At 45.9% G+C, this 17,868-nt stretch overlaps 1 protein-coding gene across 1 annotated transcript in view; it reads right to left on the bottom strand.

Annotated features, from left to right (window-relative positions):
* The window catches only part of LOC133412506 (neural cell adhesion molecule L1.1-like), a 42,023-nt gene extending 31,937 nt beyond the window's left edge, over positions 1–10,086 (bottom strand). Inside the window, exon 1 of the mRNA XM_061695796.1 lies at positions 9,958–10,086. The gene's annotated coding sequence lies outside the window, so the exon portion shown is untranslated. The remainder of the gene's footprint in view (positions 1–9,957) is intronic.
* Positions 10,087–17,868: the final 7,782 nt, after the last annotated feature.

The raw sequence follows: 17,868 nt of genomic DNA, 5'->3' as shown, positions 1-17,868 counted from the left end.
CCGAATGATTGCTGTCATAAGGATGTTAATTATTGTCGTTCGTGTGTGTTCATATAACAATAGTTTGTTCAATTCGAGCTGAGTGTTATTCATCAGTAACATGGATGCTATTGTTGTTTCACTTCGAATTTCCTGCATTGCGGTGAGTTAGAATGCCGTCATCGTTGATGTGATGTTGTTTGCGTCATTAAAGAAGAGAAATTGGCCAAGTGCCCGGTAATTGCCAATTGGAAATAATTCGCTGAATCGGCAGGATGTTCTGCTTCCTTGCGCTTCACGACAAACGAGTGTTCCCCCTTGCGTGTTGGCGACGAAGTGACCTTTTCGGGGTCGTGCCGGGGACCCGTAAAAACGCAACAAACACCTTACGCAACTTTCTTGTCCCCCAATGAAGTTGGGATGTTGTGTTAAAAATATTCGTCTTCGTCCCCAGCTCTAAAACGCTTCATTTATGTGCACCTTTACTGGAGTGCACACGCACACACGCAAGCCTTATCGTCCTCCGCTCTGTGACATTTTCTTTCTAAACTGCGGGACAACATTTCCGTTCAAACGGTTTGCATAAATGCTGAGCTAAAATGCTGTGCGATCAACTTCATGGATTTTTGGGAGACTAAAAAAAAGCTTGTTTTAATTGATAGCGGTAGTCATCTGTCTTGTAAAGTAGATTTTTGATGCCAACGAGGTTATTTGGAAAAGGAATTGTTTTTAATTTCAATTGAAATGAGTGCGCTCTTTTTTTCCAAATGGAATTGAAAATTCGAAGGTTAGGGTGCTTTCGAAGCAATGAAAGAAAAACATTTGAAGCGTGAATCATGAATAAATCCAAGGAAAGAAAAGTTTCCCATGAAAACACAACATGTAATGCGACATGATGTATTCATTCAAAACAGGTGCCAGCTTCCAATCGGTGACCACCGCGACGTGCCGACGCTGAAGCCAAAAAGTCTCATTTTCATTTTCCCTTTTCATTCAAGTCGACAGCTGATTGGACACTGAAGCAGGTGCATGATCGCAGTTTGCCTTCAATTGGACTTGGACTATTCGATTTGAAAGTAAGCTTCGATCAAAAATTGTTACATGCAGAAATAACATTTTGCATTCCTGCAGCAGTTCGTTGATTTCCGAAAGGCAACACACTACGCTGTAGTTTGCCTTATACACACGGGTTGAAAAAAAAAATGCAGCGTTTTGTGGCTGCTATACAGGGCCTCGCCGTAAAAACATGCAGCCCTTTAGTTATTCATTTTATTTTTATGAGAAGTTCTTCGGTATGATCCATGGCTTTTTTTCTGCACAAAACAACAAAAGGAAGGCGCGGTCAGGCCCATTCGTTCGTACGTCTCTGCTTCTACTCAGGCCGACAAAGCGGAAGCTTTCTTGTCCAAATGCCGGACGCCCCCGAGGCGGCGGCCATCTCGGCTAATGTTAAATACACGCGGCCCCGCCCCCTCGATCCCCACCAGCGTCCTGGGACGTCCCGCGGAAGCGGAGGGGCGGTTTGCTGGGAGGCCTGAGGGGAGGAGGCAGGGCGGGTGCAGGTGGGGCAATCTAATCGGGGGCGGGCTGGGTTTGAGGTTGCGTGTGTGAAGTGGGGACAGGAGGGGCACATCGAGGAAAATGGGGGTGCAGGTGGACGAACAGTGCCCGGCGGAGCGAGAAATTAACTCATTGATAGATTCCGATCTGCAGGGAAGAATCCGGAAGTGCGGCGGGAGATACGGGGGGGATATGCGCTCGCGCGCACACAAAGGCAATCTAATGTCAGCGACAATTGGACAGTCGCAGTACAAAAGAATAATAACATGAAAGAATGAAAAAAGGAGAATGACAGCAGAGGCGGACGTGGCAACTGCGCATTAATAACGACTACATTTGTGTATATATGAATGGATATAAACAGACAGTCAGTAGTATGCAAAAGTCCACCATTGGATTTGCTCTTCTCGAAATGCCAGAATGACTTTAAATAAGGAGAAAGTCACATAGAGAACCTCCGCCGGGGCACAACGGTTAATAAAAGTGGGGGGGGGGATTTGAATTTTGGATTTTTGTTTGCTTGTCCAATTATTTATTCGTTGTGGAGCATTATGAGCAGACTGTAGATGCCGTTACGACTGCGAGGTGGACGGGTCGCATGAATGGCATCGTGACTCGAACGGTAGAAAATATACCAAATAAATATTCCTGTACGGTGGAACCTTGATTTAACGGACTAACGGGGGAGTCCGTTAAATCCGATTGTCCGTTAAATTGAAGCCCTTGTGGCCTAAAAACACCAGTCGAGTACAAAATTATCGGGTTTTTTATTTGTTTTTGTTTGCGGGGTAAAAAAAAACAAAACAGTGCAGTACAAAATGATTGAAATAAATACAAAAAGAAGTTTTAAAATGTTTGAAAACTTTTCAAGTTTAGCCAAATTGACCTCACTGGTGCGTGGCAGGTGTGATTTTGAGCTCCAGCCGAACACGATTCTCTGTCCGTTAAAGCCGCAGTCCGTTAAAAAACTATTTGTAACTCGACCCAGGCTGAGACTGTTTTTGCGCAATCATGCTAAACGCATTTGTCCTATTTGAGAAAAAGGCTAAAAACATGCACTGTATTAATATGTAAGCAGTTGAAAAGACCAACAATAGTAACATGATCATCTTGCCCGTGCGTGTGCACGTGTGTGTGTGGGGGTGTGTGTGTGTGTTTGTGTGGGTGTGTGATTGGTAAACTGCTGATGTCGCCCACATCAGACTTCATGAATATGAAACGCAAGTGTAATTTTAATAAAGTGCCTCTGAGATTAACATGTCTGTCCAAAGGCCCGTGTGTGTGTGTGTGTGTGTGAGGCTGTTCGCATGTGTATTATAATGCTAATTGGCAAAAGCAGACAGACTTCAAACAAATGCTTAGTGAAGAAATGTTTTTAATTTGAAAAATGCACGACAAAATGTGATGTGTTTTCTTTTAAAAAGACCTTTTTTCATATTTCTGATCAGTGTTAGCCACAGCAGGCGTTAATGTCAGTTTGAGTTGATTCCATGCTTCTCGCTCACGTTCGCTAACCTTAGCACAACACAAAACCAAGTGTTGAGGGGGCGCGCCTGGCTCCCCTGGGGGGTGGAGGGGGGGGGGGCATGTGGGACGTCGGAGGCGGTTGGCTCGGGGTCTGGCATTAGGTCCCTGCGGCCCCCACCGGGTGGCCAGTTGTCGGGGGCGCCTCGGCGTGGGACGTGTCCCTTCCGCCGGGCTGCTCTCGGGTGGACCTCGGGCCCGATCCCGCCCCTCGATTGATTGGGTGGGGTCCTCAGCCTCCGCGGTGCAGGCACAGCAATTCTTCTCTCAGTCTTTGCGCATGTAAAACGGCGTCAATTCACTTGCATGTGTCCGCAGGCAGGCACGCACCCCTGGGACTCTTTCACTGGGTGTGGGGTCACGCACTTACTGCGACAAATAACTCATGAATATGCGAATTGCTTGTGTTTCCCCTCACTCATACTCACGTCCTATAGATTCCGGCATAAACGGGACACAGCGCTTCCATTCTGCTTGACCTGACAGCCGAACAGGACAACAACAACAACAACAACAACAACAAAAAACAAGCAAGCCCACAACAGTAGCCAGTTATAATAAATGTTGTTTATTTAGGCCTAATGTGTTGCTGAAACGTTGAGTATTGCAGTGTCGTATCGAAACGAGTTTACTGAACAAACGTTCATGGACGAGTTCATATTTTGGGCAAACGTGAACTTAAACGAGTTGATTTCTGTCTGATGGACGTAATTGAGAACACGTCAAAGGGTTTCAGACAGTGATGAGCAGCATTAGCTTCTGCTAATAAGGTTGGGGGGGGTAGGTATTTCCCCCCCTAAATTTATTGATTACAAAAGAAAGAAAAAAACAACACACCTAAAAGGATCATCAGATTCCATAATCAATAAAAGAAAATTCCATATGAATCACGTTGAAAAGGGAATGGAAGAAGTCAATTAAAACACTGCAGCTCGGGTTCGGACCAGAACAAAGAGATCAAAACACATTACTCCAGTTCTGAAGTCTTTACATTGGCTCCCAGGCAGCAAAAGGGTTGTCTTTAAAGTTCTGCTCCTGGTCTAGAAACCGAGAAAGTGGTTTTGGTCCTGAATACATAAAAGACATGCTCATTGAATATCAACCCAGTCGCGTTCTGAGATCTGCAGATTTAGATCAGATAGTGGAAACGTGGTGAAGCAGCATGTGGTTGTTTGGCTGCTTCTATTTTCTCATGCTTACAATTGAGCTCTTTTAAAGCGCATAAAAATCATGTTTGAAATCTTTTACCTTCGTGTTCATTCCATAATTTTAGTCTGTACTTTGTTTTTGAATGTCTTTCCCTCTTTGTCGTTAAATGCTTTTAAATGTTATACTTTTAACCATGCAAAGCACATTGAGTTGCGTTGTGTATGAAATGTGCTACGTAAAAACTCTGACAGGAAACAAAATAAATAATCCACAGGTCAAACAAAGCAGGCGCGCTTGCGTTTCCTTGGGGTTTTTCGTCGATTGGTTCGAAGTATGACACGTTTTGAGTTTGCGCAGACTATGTAACACCTTCAGATGTAATGCAGTCATTATATTGAATACTAAGGTTCCTCTCATGGAACCATCGTTGTTCAGCATTCACACTCATTTTGGAGGCCGGTCAACGTGGAAACACCCCCCCCCCCCCCCCCCCCCCCCCCCCCCCCACCCAGCCGACCCCCACCGTGCACCTCAGGACGCCTCCCAGCACGACAATTGAAGCAGTGCAGAAGTCAGTCATTAGTGACACTAGGTGGTTGCATAAACAAGAGCAGAGCCGGCGAGGCTCTATTAGCCTCGGCCCCGGAGGGCCGGGTGGGCGGGGGCAGGCGGGCTGAGAGTGGGGGGGCATTAACAGCAGCTGGAGCCCCGTGGGCGGCCCGTGCGAGCCATCCGTCAACGTAGACGAGCCACACGGTGCACGCTGATGTTTTCATTTTGACAGCGCGCAAACGTGTCGTGAGGTGCCGTCGTCGTGGCAACCCGGCAAGGCGCACTTAAACAACAGCATGTCAGGGTTAGGGTTTCAACTCGGCCTGGGTTAGATTCTGAAATTAGGGTTTTAAGACAAAATCAGGGTTTCAAATTATCCGTTAGTGTTCCAAGTTTGAGTTTCTGGCGAGTTCAGGAGTTCGAGCTCGGGTTTGAAATTCGGGTTTGGTTTTTAAGTTAGGGTTTCAAGACAAAGTTAGCGTTTTAAATTAGGATCAGGGTTTCAAATTCGAGTTTGAAGCAAAGCTTAGGCTTTCAAATGTGGGGAGCAATGCAGTGTTAGGGTTTCAAGTGGAAGGAAGCGTTTCAAATTCGCATTTTGAGTAAGAGTTAAGGTTTCAGACAGGGAGTAGGGTTTCGAAATAAGGTTTCAGCCACGGTTAGGGTTTCAACTAGAGATAGACCAATTTGTGGTTTTTTTTGGTTTTTTTTTCAGATTTGATACCGATTAGTAGTCGTCAAGGAGGTCAATAACTGATATTTGATTGCAATTTTGGTGGAAAAAGTAGTTGTTTTTTTCCTATCACTTCCTCCTTCTAAAGCCGACGCTTGTGATTGGCTTTCTCTGGTCACGTGCCATTCTGCCGTAGTCTCAAACATGTCATCATTTTCCAAATATGACCCGGATGTGCCACTTTGTGCTTGCAATCTATTAGTTTGTTTTCATCCACTTCTTTCGAAGTTTGAGTCGAAATGTAATCCCAAACTCTTAGGCTTTTTATTCTCCCGCATCCTCTTGCATGCTGTTCAGCGGGATGATTATCTCATCGTATCGATGGAAAAAAACCTCAGTGAGCTGCCAGGAGCCGGGACGCCTTCCCGTCACTCCCAATGTCGCCATAGCAACCGCCGACTCCAGCAGCAGCGGAAGCGAGTGCTAGCCCATCCCCCACGCGGCCCCTCCTTCTTCACCTCCCTTCCCCCCACCCCCCCACCCCCCCGCTCTGTCCCGCCGCATGGCCACACCCTGTGTCTAACGCGCACACACACACACACACACACACACAGCCTCCTTTCGAATAGTTTGTAATTGCCGCAGGTCACAGTGATTGTAAAATATTTGAATGGTTGGGATTTCAAATGGCGGCACGGCGGGCGACGGGTTAGCACGTCCGCCTCACGACCCGCGAGGGGAGAAGTGGTCAGGGAAAATGGATGGATGGATTTCAATTGAGGCCAGTTTTTAGGATTTCAAATTAGGGTTTCGAGTTTAAAGTTAGACTCGGAATTTATGAACAGGGTTTCAAGCCAGGATTAGCGTTTCAAATAAGGTTTTGAAATAAAGGTTAGTGTTTCAAATAAAGATTAGGGTTTCAAGAGAAGGTTAGGGTTTCCAATTAGGGTCTCAAGTCACGGTGAGGGGTTTCATTTAGGATTTTAAGGTCAGAGTTAGGGTTTCAAACAAGAGTTAGGGTCTCAAGCTAAAGCAAGTGTTTCAAATTCTGGTGGCGGGCTGTTGTTAGGGTTTCAATTGAGGGTTTAAAGTTGATAAAAAAGTGTTACGGATTCACGTTAAAGTGACAGTTTCAAATTAAGGTTCCAAGCTAGGGTTTGAAGTTAGTGTCTTAAACCGGGTTTCGGGTTTTGAGTTAGGGTTTTAAGACAAGGTTATGGTATGTAGTTACAGTTGAATATTTAGGCTTTCAAACCAGAATTTGTTTTTAAGTTGGACTTTCAAATTAAGGTTTCAAGTAAGAGTCATGGTTTCAAACAAATGTTAAGATTGTTTCGGATTTCAAACTAGGATTAGGATTTCAAGTTCGGGTTCCAAGATAGAATCAAACAAGCGTTAGGGTTTGCCGTTTGAGGGTTTTTCGTCCGGGTGAGGGTTTTAATTCCCAAATTTCAAGGCACGCTTTCAAATTAGGGTTTCAAATGACCCCTGACCAATCTGACCGCTTTTCGGGAGCATCTCAGTTGAGAACAAGAAAGATCCGGTGGCCCAAATGCTTTGTCATGAAATGTAACAAACATTTCGGGAAACGTTTCGCAATCACCACCGAGACGGGAAAACATGTCGGAGCATAACGAGCTCCTGTTTCACCCAACCACGCGTTAGCGAAAGCGCGCTTGTCACAGTTCCGGCGCGCTCGTCACAAAAGCGCTCTTATTATTCCACTACGTGTGCGTTAAAAGCATTCTATTCGCCGCATCTGAGGGGAAGCGAGGCCGCGGGGAAGGACGACATTCCTCGCCGGCCCGCACAAAGACGCCTTTCTGCACAGCCAGAAACAAAAAAAAAAGAAGCAGATGATGAATCAGAGAGGAAGAGGGAGGGGCCCTGAGGAAGATTGACGTCCACGTCGTTTCATTTGCCCCGGCCAGGCCTCCATCCGACCAACACGCACACTCGCACACTCGCACTCCTTCACCACTGCAAACTCTTTAAGTGCATCCGGAGACTTTATCTGTCATCTTCAAAGTGTCTGTCAAGTCATTTTCGAGTTGAGCGGAGGACCCGTTGACGTCGAATGCGCAGAGGAGCTCGTGAGGCCGTTCAATCGGCAATTGGGCCGCTTCGTGCCTTTATTGCTGCCGCCGCCCAGCTCAGCTGCGCAACGACAGAAGGGAGGACAAGTCGGGCGACCGTCGCGGGCAAGGTTAACAATGTTCATCATTCAAAATGTTGAAAATGTACCAAAAATGACCTAGTTCATAGTTCTATTATTTAAACCACCAAAGAACATATTCACTCCCAGATACGCAGTGTCCCTGAACGCACCTCGCACAAGCTACTCACAAAACACTCTCGAGCAACTCGTCCCAAGCTCTTCTCTAGCTCTTCGCGAGCTCTTCCCAAAGCTCCAACGCAAAACCTTTCCCAACTGTCTTCCCGAACGACACAAGCACTTCACAAAGCATTTCCCAAAAGCTATCCAAGGCTCTTCGAAAGCTCTTCGCGAACATTTTTCCAAAGCCCTTCCCAAGGTCCTCCTGACAAGCTCTTCACAAAGCTCTGGCCAAGCTCTTCTCAGGGCTCTACCCAAAGCTCTTCCCAAAGCTCTTCCCGAGCGCTACACGAGCTCTTCACACTTTCTGACAAAACACTTTACGAGCTCTTCCCCAACTCTATACAAAGCTCTTGTCACAGCTCTCCACAAGCTCATCACAAGCTATTCTGAGAGAGCTTCCCAAATTCTCAGGAGCCAAATCTAGCCTGGGTTTGAAATGACATTACAGTGTGCTGGGATCGTAGTTAACGCGCCTTCACCAAGACTAAAGACCATTGCATCCTTATCTGATCGCATGGAGCGGTCTGCCGGCCTCACGCTGCCGCCAATCATTTGGCGGCCAAACGCATCAAGTAATCCACAGATTTCATCCACGGCGCCAACCGCTCAACCTCATCCCTCATCTGATCTGCTTCGAAGTCCTCCGACAAATCCTCGCAGAGTTCATCTTGGGCCTTCCTCAAAACGTGTTTGGGCCTCAAACAACGTTACCGGGGAGGCGTGGCAGGAATCCTGGAGTCAAGACGCCAGCGGACAAACACGGTCAGCTGGCCGCTCCGAAAGAGACAAGGGTGTTGACACTGTCAACAGAGCAAACACAAATGGAGGACATCGCGACCAATTCTCTGTCCGCCAATCAACAGCGTGCACTGTGCCGAACTCCGCCCCCGTCGTGCCACAACAGAAGGCTGCCGAGATGCAGGGGTGAAGCAAGCGGTGCAAAATGTTTATAAATGCATATGTCGGTGATTCTCAAAGGTTTTTACACCAAGTACCGCCTGAAAAATATACTCGGCACGCCAAGTGGCGCCATGACGAGCGACGTTAAAATATCGTCGCGGAGTGTGTTGAGCAAAAACCAAGCATTTGTTGTGAGCCGCTGTAATATGCGCCGTTGGAACACGAACGCGCTTGTTAAAGGTAGAAAGGAAATGCACTCCAATCATGATTCCATTAAAATATTCAAAGTATTGTCCATAAAATTGAAATTGAAATTGTGCGTTTGAAAACGAGTCGTTCTAAAAGATGGATTGAGTGGAATATTTTAATTTTTTAGAATTTGCTTTCCGTTGCAAATGAGAATCTCTTCTCAATTGCCTTGCCTGGATAAATAAAGGTCAAATAAAAGAAAGGTAATAATCATTACAACACGTATCAACAAATAAACTTGTACTCAATTTTGTGTTCATTTGTGCTCCTCTATTGTTTCCCCCAAATTTCTTGTACTCATGATAATCCCTCATGGAAAATTCAAGTTATATTTGGAGAAGCAGATGAAACCCGTCCAACAGGGCTGCGTTCTAGGCCCCAGGTTCTTTCCCCCCCCCCCCCCCCCCCCCCCAATACCACTCTTCTCCACAACAGTTTAACTTTCATCGAAACACGATAGCGCAAAGTTATGTTGAATGTTCTCCGTCGATCATCATCGTCAATCGCGACACAGCAGGCTTCGAGAGTGGCAGAAATGGCGAATTACTGCACTTTGTCGAGACGCACTACATTTCATGTCACTTGCATAAACTCTTTATTTCTCCTCAATTTAACGCTCAAGTATGACATGTTGACAGGTTATAAGCGTTTTATACCCGAGTAGGTAGCAGGAGAATTAATCATTCTCCCCCCCCCCCGCTTTCCCTTTTTCATCCCTTGTGTGAATACATTATTTTTCTTCAATTTAAACCCACGTTTTTTTTTAAAAACAATTTTTTGGAGCCGGGTCCGTTGAGCCTCCGTCTTAAAATGCGCTCCGGCGACTGCGCAAGATGAGAAGTGGAGCAGGAAAACGAGGGAGCGAGAGTGCGTCCCTCATGCTCCTACCTGCTGTTCTATCATTGATGGGAGTAGTCGTTGCAGCACGCACACACACACACACACGCACACGCACACAATGTATATATAGTCGCACGCACCCAATGCAAATGTATACTGTAGATACAGTATCCTATAAAGCGATGGCTCTCACCTTTGCAAGCCTTTTCTGTGGATCGTGTGGATTCTTCCTCTCGGCCCGCGTCATATGCCGCAGCAGCACATAAAACATAAAACATAAAACACGCCCGTCTGAGCGCTGCGTCTCCTCCTTCCTCCTCCCTCCTCCTCGCTCTCTCATTGGCTGCATCACCCAGATGACATCGGCCTCTCTCTCTCTCTCTCTCTCTCTCTCTCTCTTTCTCTATCTCAATCTCTCGCTGTATTCCCCGGGTACATCCCGCCGCTGCCCTCCTCCACTTTCATCTTCCTCCATCCCGTCTGCTCTCTCGCTCTCTTTTTCTTTTTTGTCTTTTTTTTACTGCCGAGTGGAGGTCATAGCAGTATCTTCTGATTTATGATGTCATTCTCCTGCCTATAAATTAACCGAATAGGTTGGAACCCTGGACAATGTGGTCAACATTTTTTTTTTCTTCGTAATAATACTTGAGACTAATCGGAAGAAAAACATTCATGAAAATAAAATAAAACCATCACACCAAAAGAAGAACAATCGCCCAACACCAGCCACATGGCAGAGACACTGATTTATAGTGACTTTTGACCTTTGACCAGTGACCCTTTCTACTTTTTTGATTTGTTACTTGTACTACTTTTATTTTACAGTTTTTATTTAGTTTATTATTTTTGTTTTGACTTATTACTGCTCGCCCGGCAAATGATTAACCCTTGCCATATCCGGGCGCTGTCGGGCAAAATGTCACCGTTCCCGGGACCGAGCATTTCATCTGGAGCAGTTTGGTCTGGATTGGATTACATTTCGAAATGGAGTTTTGATCCCGATCCGAGCAAAATCGGGATATGGATTTAATAATCCAATCTGACCCAGATTTCTGATCAAATGCTGGTTTTGGCTATTTCAACATTCCAAATAACAATTAAAATAAATAAATAAACGTGCAAGTGGGATTTATCCTGGCTGTCGGCCTGCTCAAAAACCTCGAATCTGGATTTTGTCATCCTGATCTTGTGGTATCTGGATCAGATTGAGCCTATTCGATTGTTCTTTGGAGTACCGGGACACAAACTACAAGATCAATTTGATCCGAGATTGGAAAAAAAGGAATCATTTATTGATTGATTGATTGATTGATTGATTTTTAATACCAGGCCCAGGAGATCATACATAAGAGACAGTGAGATTGGGTTTGGGTTAAGGTTTAGGCTAAGGTGATGCTTAGGGTTTATTTATGCAGGGTTAGGGTTTATGTGGGGGTTAGTGTTCATTTCAGGGTAGCCCGTCTTGTCTAAGCCCGCAGGGGTGCTGACCGCAACCCGAGGGACGGAAAACTGGCCCATGACGGGGAACCGCTCCACGCCGGTGCTCCCGTACCTGAAGAGATCCAACACAGTTTAAAGACTGGAAAAACAGGACATAGTTGAGGATGGTTCAAAAACAACACAAGATTAAAACAATGTTTTCAAAACTGTTTATGCAGGTATGGGATAGTTTTGGAAGTACAGAGTTGATAAGTTGATTGATAAGATAAGTTGTGGTTGAGGTTAAGGTGGGCTGAGGCTAGGGTTAGCAAAGGTAAGAATACCTTCAGGGCAAGCGGATCTTGATTGAGCATATAGCGGGAGAATTTAGCTTTACAGTCTCGGCGTAAGCTTGCGTTGTGTTTTTGTCTTTCTGACCGACGGTGAGATTTGTTCCCCCAGTCCTGGAACGTGAGACGGTAGAAGGTAAGGGTTATGAATTTGATTGTAGGAACGATAGTCCTTGTCTCGTCATGGAAAATGACTTGCTCATCCAAAAAAAAATCATTTCATCTTCCTCCTCCATGTTCCTGTGTCTTTGCCTTTTCCCTCTCTTCCCTGCCGTCCTTCCCTGAAATGGAAGTTCGCCTCCCCCACAACCCTCCACTGTTAACGGCCGCTGCGAGCCATGTGCTGCTTGGACGGCGTGTGCCAAGCGGAGCGCGCCAGCCAAAATACCGCAGCACTTCCTGTTTGTGAGTATTCCAGGAAGTCAAAGACAAAGGAGAAAGGGAAGCCTGTATTGATTACGCACTCTCACTCTTGCTCTCGCGCACACACACGCATGAGCCCACGCAGAGAGAGAGAGAGAGAGAGAGAGAGAGAAGGAGATTACCGTAAATGAGTAGTCTCTCTGACTGGAATACTCAATAGAGAGAAGCACAACGCAAGAACAACACGATGAAAATGGAAGAACACGGAAAGTACAAAAGGGATGCGACGCAATGAATCTTAATCGATACATCAATCGATCAAAGGTTGAAAGAAAGCTTTTGTCTCAATGGTTCACGTTGTCGAGACATTCTTGGAGAGCGGTATGCTTCGGACTTCGTGCGAACGCTTTCGAGAAGTCCGAATGCAGGAAGCGTGGCCAATAAAGGCATGCTCGGATGAGTTTGGCGTGGAAGAATACTTTTGGGATGGCAAAAAAACATCAGGGACTTATGTCCAGAATTAACAGGATAGCATGTACAAATGACAGTGGGAGAAAAAAAACCCTTTGGAATTTCTTCCATTTCTACATCAATTGGTCAAAAAGTAATCTGAAAGTTTTGCAGTTGAGCAAGATGCCTGGCATGTCCGCTGTGAATAGGTCACTTGAGGTCATGCCGGAGCATCTCGATCGGGTTGAGGTCAAGATTTTGACTGGGCCACTCCAGAACACATACAGGACCTTTCTTCTTCTGAAGACATCCTGTTCTTGATTTGCTTCTGTGTTTACTACCATTGTCCTGTTGCAACACTCATCTTTTTCAGTTTCTTCAACTTCTTCACCTTCAACTGTTGTACAGATGGCCTCCAGTTCTTCTGCAATGTATCTTGATGATGAAACTTGGGAATTCATTTTCCCATTGATGATAGCAAGCGGTCCAGGCCCTGATGTAACTAAGCACACCCATACCACAATGCTCACGCCACCATGCCTCACAGTTGGGATAAGGTTTTGATGTTGGTGTGCTGTGCCATTTTTGCAACACACATGGTGTGTGTGTTCCTCCCAAACAATTCAACTTTGGTTTCATCTGCCCACAAATGTCCTTTCAAAATGTTCTCCCGCGATTCCCATTTTTGCTTAATGTTTTCCATATGGTAGATTTGTCAACAGAGATGTTGGAATGTGCCAGAGATTTCTGTAGGTCTTCAGCTGAAACGCTAGTGTTCTTCTTCGTCTCATTGACCTCAATAAACATGTGATAGATGAATTCAGATGATCCCCACATTCCTGAGTCCTAGACGTTTTTCTGCCGAGAGGCCTGAAATCAGCTCATCGGAATTTCTCCAGCTTTTCGAGGTCACTAGCGAAGATCTCCATCTACCTGTCGAGCCAACGCTGTCGACATAACAAGCACGTGTGCTCTCACAAGAGGGACAACCAATCAGAGGAAAGGGGGCGGTCTTAGCTAAATATGCGCAGAGGAGATACAGAACTGGCTCAAACAGAAGTAGCTGTCGGAGGGGCCTTTTCTGGACACTCGGATGACAGAGCCAAGGTGTTCTTTTTAAATAAGGTGGACAATTTTCTACTAAGTCCATGTTAGAGAGTCACTCTATGGAGGTAGAAATCACCAAAATACAGGACCTTTAAATCCAGAGGTTCACTTACTTTTTCCCTCCTGTCCTGTGAAAGTTGATCTTCTTATTTTCAATGAAAATACGATTTGTGTGCGTGTGGTAAAAGCTAAACCAGACTGTTTGTTTATTCTTGTGATTTAGGTGAGGATCAGATGACATTTTATGACCAATTTATGCAGAAAACATACGTTTTCCTCCCATTCTGTGTATGAACATATGAGGAACTAAATATGAAAATGTGCTTGACGCGAGTGTTTGTTTGGAAACTGCAGGAATGGCTCGATAACGCCCTCTGGAGGGAGAGCGAGCTATTACCTGATTTCCCAGAAGCACATTTGGCCTGATATCATCCCATTTGGCCTCATCGTCACTGAGTAACTGTCACACTTCTTCTACATCAGTTGATAAATACAATTGGATTTGACTTCACAACCACTATTAACCCTATCAGACAAAAATAACTTTATCCCTAATATTACCGCATCCCCAACCCGAAGCTTCTGTTTTGACTTTGGGTGAGACCTCGACGAAGAGGAGTAAATTGTAACACGGCAGTCGCCATTAAAGGAGCAAAAGCAGTTCTGGCTCATCGGCACGGAGACGAAAAACAAAAACAGCTTGGACTCCTTAACATGCATGGTTGTTGTGTTCAGTGCTTTGCGTTGGGTTGAGTGTGCAGTAAGTGTGATCCAGAGCCATGTCTTTGCCGCCATCACGGATGCTCTGGTAGGTCCCTTCCTCCTGAATGTTCTCACGTGAGTCGAGCTGGAAATGAAGAGAAGAGTCCGTCTTCGTATATGAAATCAGAAAAGAATGATTGTCATTACAAGTTACCTCAAATCTCGGGCCGCCCGAGTTTGCTTTATTCCTCCATTTGTAGAGAAGCAGCAGAACAAGTGCAGCCAGCAGAAGAACCAAAACGCCGCAGAGAATCAGAGGCCAGACGAGCACTGAAGAGTGCAAAAGTGAGAAGCAAGAGCATGTGAGAAATATGCCAAGAACATGTGGGGAACATGGCGACAACGTGTGAGGAATGTTGCCAGCCAATCGCAGGGCACATAGAAACAAACAACCATTGGCACTCACATGGACACCTCCGGGCAATTTAGAGTCTGCAATGAATGCATGTTTTTGGGATGTGGGAGGAAAACCAGAGTGCCCGGAGAGAACATGCAAACTCCACACAGGCGGGGCTGGGCTTTGCACCCCGGTCCTCAAAACTAGGAGGCAGATGTGCTAACCAGTCGCTCACCGTGCCACGTATGAAAAGAGTATTGGTGGAAAATAAGAAGGAGAAGAAGTTGTTCTACCTGTTGGTGTCTTGTTCTGTGTTCTGACTCGGCGCTTGAATTGAGTGATGGACCTACGACGATCAAACAGTCACATGTCCTGATGGACCTCAAGAAACAAAGAGCAAGACTTTTGCGGGAATCTCACCATCAGTCACACTGACGTCGAACTCCTGAATGGAAGCCGAGCGCAGAGATTGACCCAAACCGCACGAGTACCTTCCCGAGTCCGACTCGTCCAACTGGGAGACGGTCACCACCAGAAGAAACACCTTCATCGAAGCCTCCTTTCTGAAGACCGCGCCGTACCTGCCCACGTGGGCGGCCTCTTCGGTGGTTCTGGTGAGGATGTGTCCGTCCAGACAGTTTGAACTTGACATTTCTGGAGACCAGAAAAGGACAGGTCACCTCCAGCGTCCCTCCAGAAGGTGCAGTGTGGAGGTGGACTCGGCGAACCGTCATCAGAACGTCCATCTTGCTGCGATGCTGAAACGAGTCGTCATGAGGACTTCCTTTACACTTACACTCTGTTTATGCCTACGCACAAATAATGATCAGCTTTAAAAAAAAAAAAAAAAACCTCAAACACCGATCTTTTAGCCTAAGGTATCGAAAGTACAGTCCCACATCACGCTGGCGTGGTTGCTTACGTCGCACGTTGATCTGCTTATGACTTATACTGGTAATTTTATCAGCTTCATCAACCACCTGTACAAATGCCTCCTTTGCTGTGTCATATTGATTCCTTAATACAGCACTATGTATTTGAACCTTTGAACAAAGCTCCACTCATCCTCTTCCGTACGGAGATGTCTCCATCGACTGTCATCAATTGCGCCACATTTAAAGGAAATGAGAGGAGCCGCTGTGATTGGCGGTGGATGAAGTAGCTGCAAACACACCCGCAGTGGCGCAGTCTACGAAATTAGCAAGACCAGTTTAACCCGCCACTGGTGCACAGTTACGCTGCCGGATTTACGCCGGTCACGAAAATAGGGCCCGTGGTCTCTAAGGGCCGTCTCAGAGCCAGTCACGAGAAGGTGTCATGCCGTATCACCCGTGACAAGGCTCCTTGCAACTCTGCATTTATGTCCATCTGCATTGGACATGTCAATAATAATAATAATAATAATAAGAAGAAGAAGAATAACTAGAGCTGCGAGGAGATATGAAGGGCCCTCGCAATACAAATGCACATCACACTTTTAAGATTTATATTCACGTAAAATGGTGAAGCAAAGATCTTTTTTCGTTCCACTTCACAAATATGTCGTACTTTGTGTTGGTATAGCATACAAAATGTCCACCAAATACATTTAAGTTTTCGATTATCAGGTCGCAAAATGTGAAGAGTTGAAGTTGTATGAATATTTTTCCAAGGCACAATAACAGCCAAGAACGTTTGCTATGTTTGACAAATGTGCCAGTAGGGGGTGCTATGACGATGATAAAATGTGACTGGAAATGTGACTCTAGAGAACGATGAAAGACCCAAAGAATTTGCTGAAATCAAATCTGTAGGAGGAGAACAATTACGACCTGGAGGAGTTAAATTATGACCCCGATAAAAGACAGAAAATGGGGCAAAATGTGAAAGTAAATTAAAAATGGCATTAATTCCTGGAGGGGTGAAGGTATGGCTCCAAGAGACGTTTGTTGTAGGTCTTTTGTAGACTAGCTAAAACGTACAGCTAATAATTCTTTTTTCATATTCGTGAGTCACCTTGAAGAACTGGAATCCGGGAAGTCCCTGTGGGAGTTTTCCAGTTGCGGCGAGCCCACGCCGATCCTGTGGCGCCCAATGTCGGCCGTGTTCAGATTGACAATAAAGGCATAGAGGTCGCCTTCTTCATACTTGATGCCGTGTCTGCCCCTCCGGGCGCCGACGTCATACGTTTCAACGAGGGCTTCGGTGCCCTTGGAGAAGTGCTTTTTGCCACCGGTGGAAAAGGGCCACATGAATGTGGCATTTCGTCCCCGCACGGTGTTGAAGATGACGAGGCCGACGCTTCCTGAGAAAGCAGCAGGAATGTGTTCATCAGCAACACAATCCATGCATCCGTTTATCCATTTTCTGTAGCGCTTTCTCCTCACGCGGGTCGCGGTCGCGCCGGAGCCTATCCCAGCTATCTTCGGGTGAGAGGCGGTGGACACCCTGAACTGGTCGCCAGCCCGTCGCAGGGCACAGAGAAACAAACAAACACCACAACCATTTGGACTCACATTCACACCGACGGGCAATTCAGAGTCTTTAATTGAGCCACCGCGCATGTTTTGGGGATGGTGGGAGGAAACCGGAGTGCCCGGAGAAAACCCACGCCGGCACGGGCAGACCATGCAAACTCCACACAGGCGAGGCCGGGATTTGAACCCCGGTTCTCAGAATTGTGAGGCAGATCTGCTAACCAGTAACTCACCGTTCCACCAGCAAAGCAATCATTCATTCAAAAACATAGTCTTACTGTTTGGATTATGTTCACTAGTGTTTATTAAATGCTTAAAACGAGCACTGCATTACATCAACATCAATGTACATTCTTCTGCAAACCAAATTTGTTCTTCATGATTGGAATGTGTATTTTTGAAAATATTTGGAAAAATAATGATTCAATGATTTGATTTCCTCGAAGTCATCTGGAAGTCTTTCTCCATGCGTGGCCGTTGAATTCCCATCGTATTATGCAAGCATCTGTTTGAAAAGCTCTGGATTTTTGGTTGTTGGTTTTGTGCTCCTCCATGTTTCTGATCCGTAGGACAAGACTGACTTAACTTTTTGAGTTAAAGTTTCAGAGTGTGTTCTTGGTGGATATGAGTTTTGAGTGTCGTATTTGTTTTATTTAAAACAAAACTGGTCTCTAGCCTCCCTTCATCCTTTCACATGATGCTTCGTAAGCAGCAGAATGAACAGAGGATCCCGTGGCACTTAAGGTAGGATGAGTCGGTGGCGAGGTAAACCAGATCAGATATAGAAAGACTCGCCACAGCCCCCCCACAGCTTGTTCTTACCCTCTCGTTTCCATGTGGCCCCATTGGCCGCGGGCAAT

The sequence above is a fragment of the Phycodurus eques genome, chromosome 1 (genome assembly GCF_024500275.1).
Source record: "Phycodurus eques isolate BA_2022a chromosome 1, UOR_Pequ_1.1, whole genome shotgun sequence".
NCBI lineage: Eukaryota > Metazoa > Chordata > Actinopteri > Syngnathiformes > Syngnathidae > Phycodurus > Phycodurus eques.
Note: the sequence above shows the minus strand (reverse complement) of the source record. Positions and strands in the feature narration are given on the sequence as shown.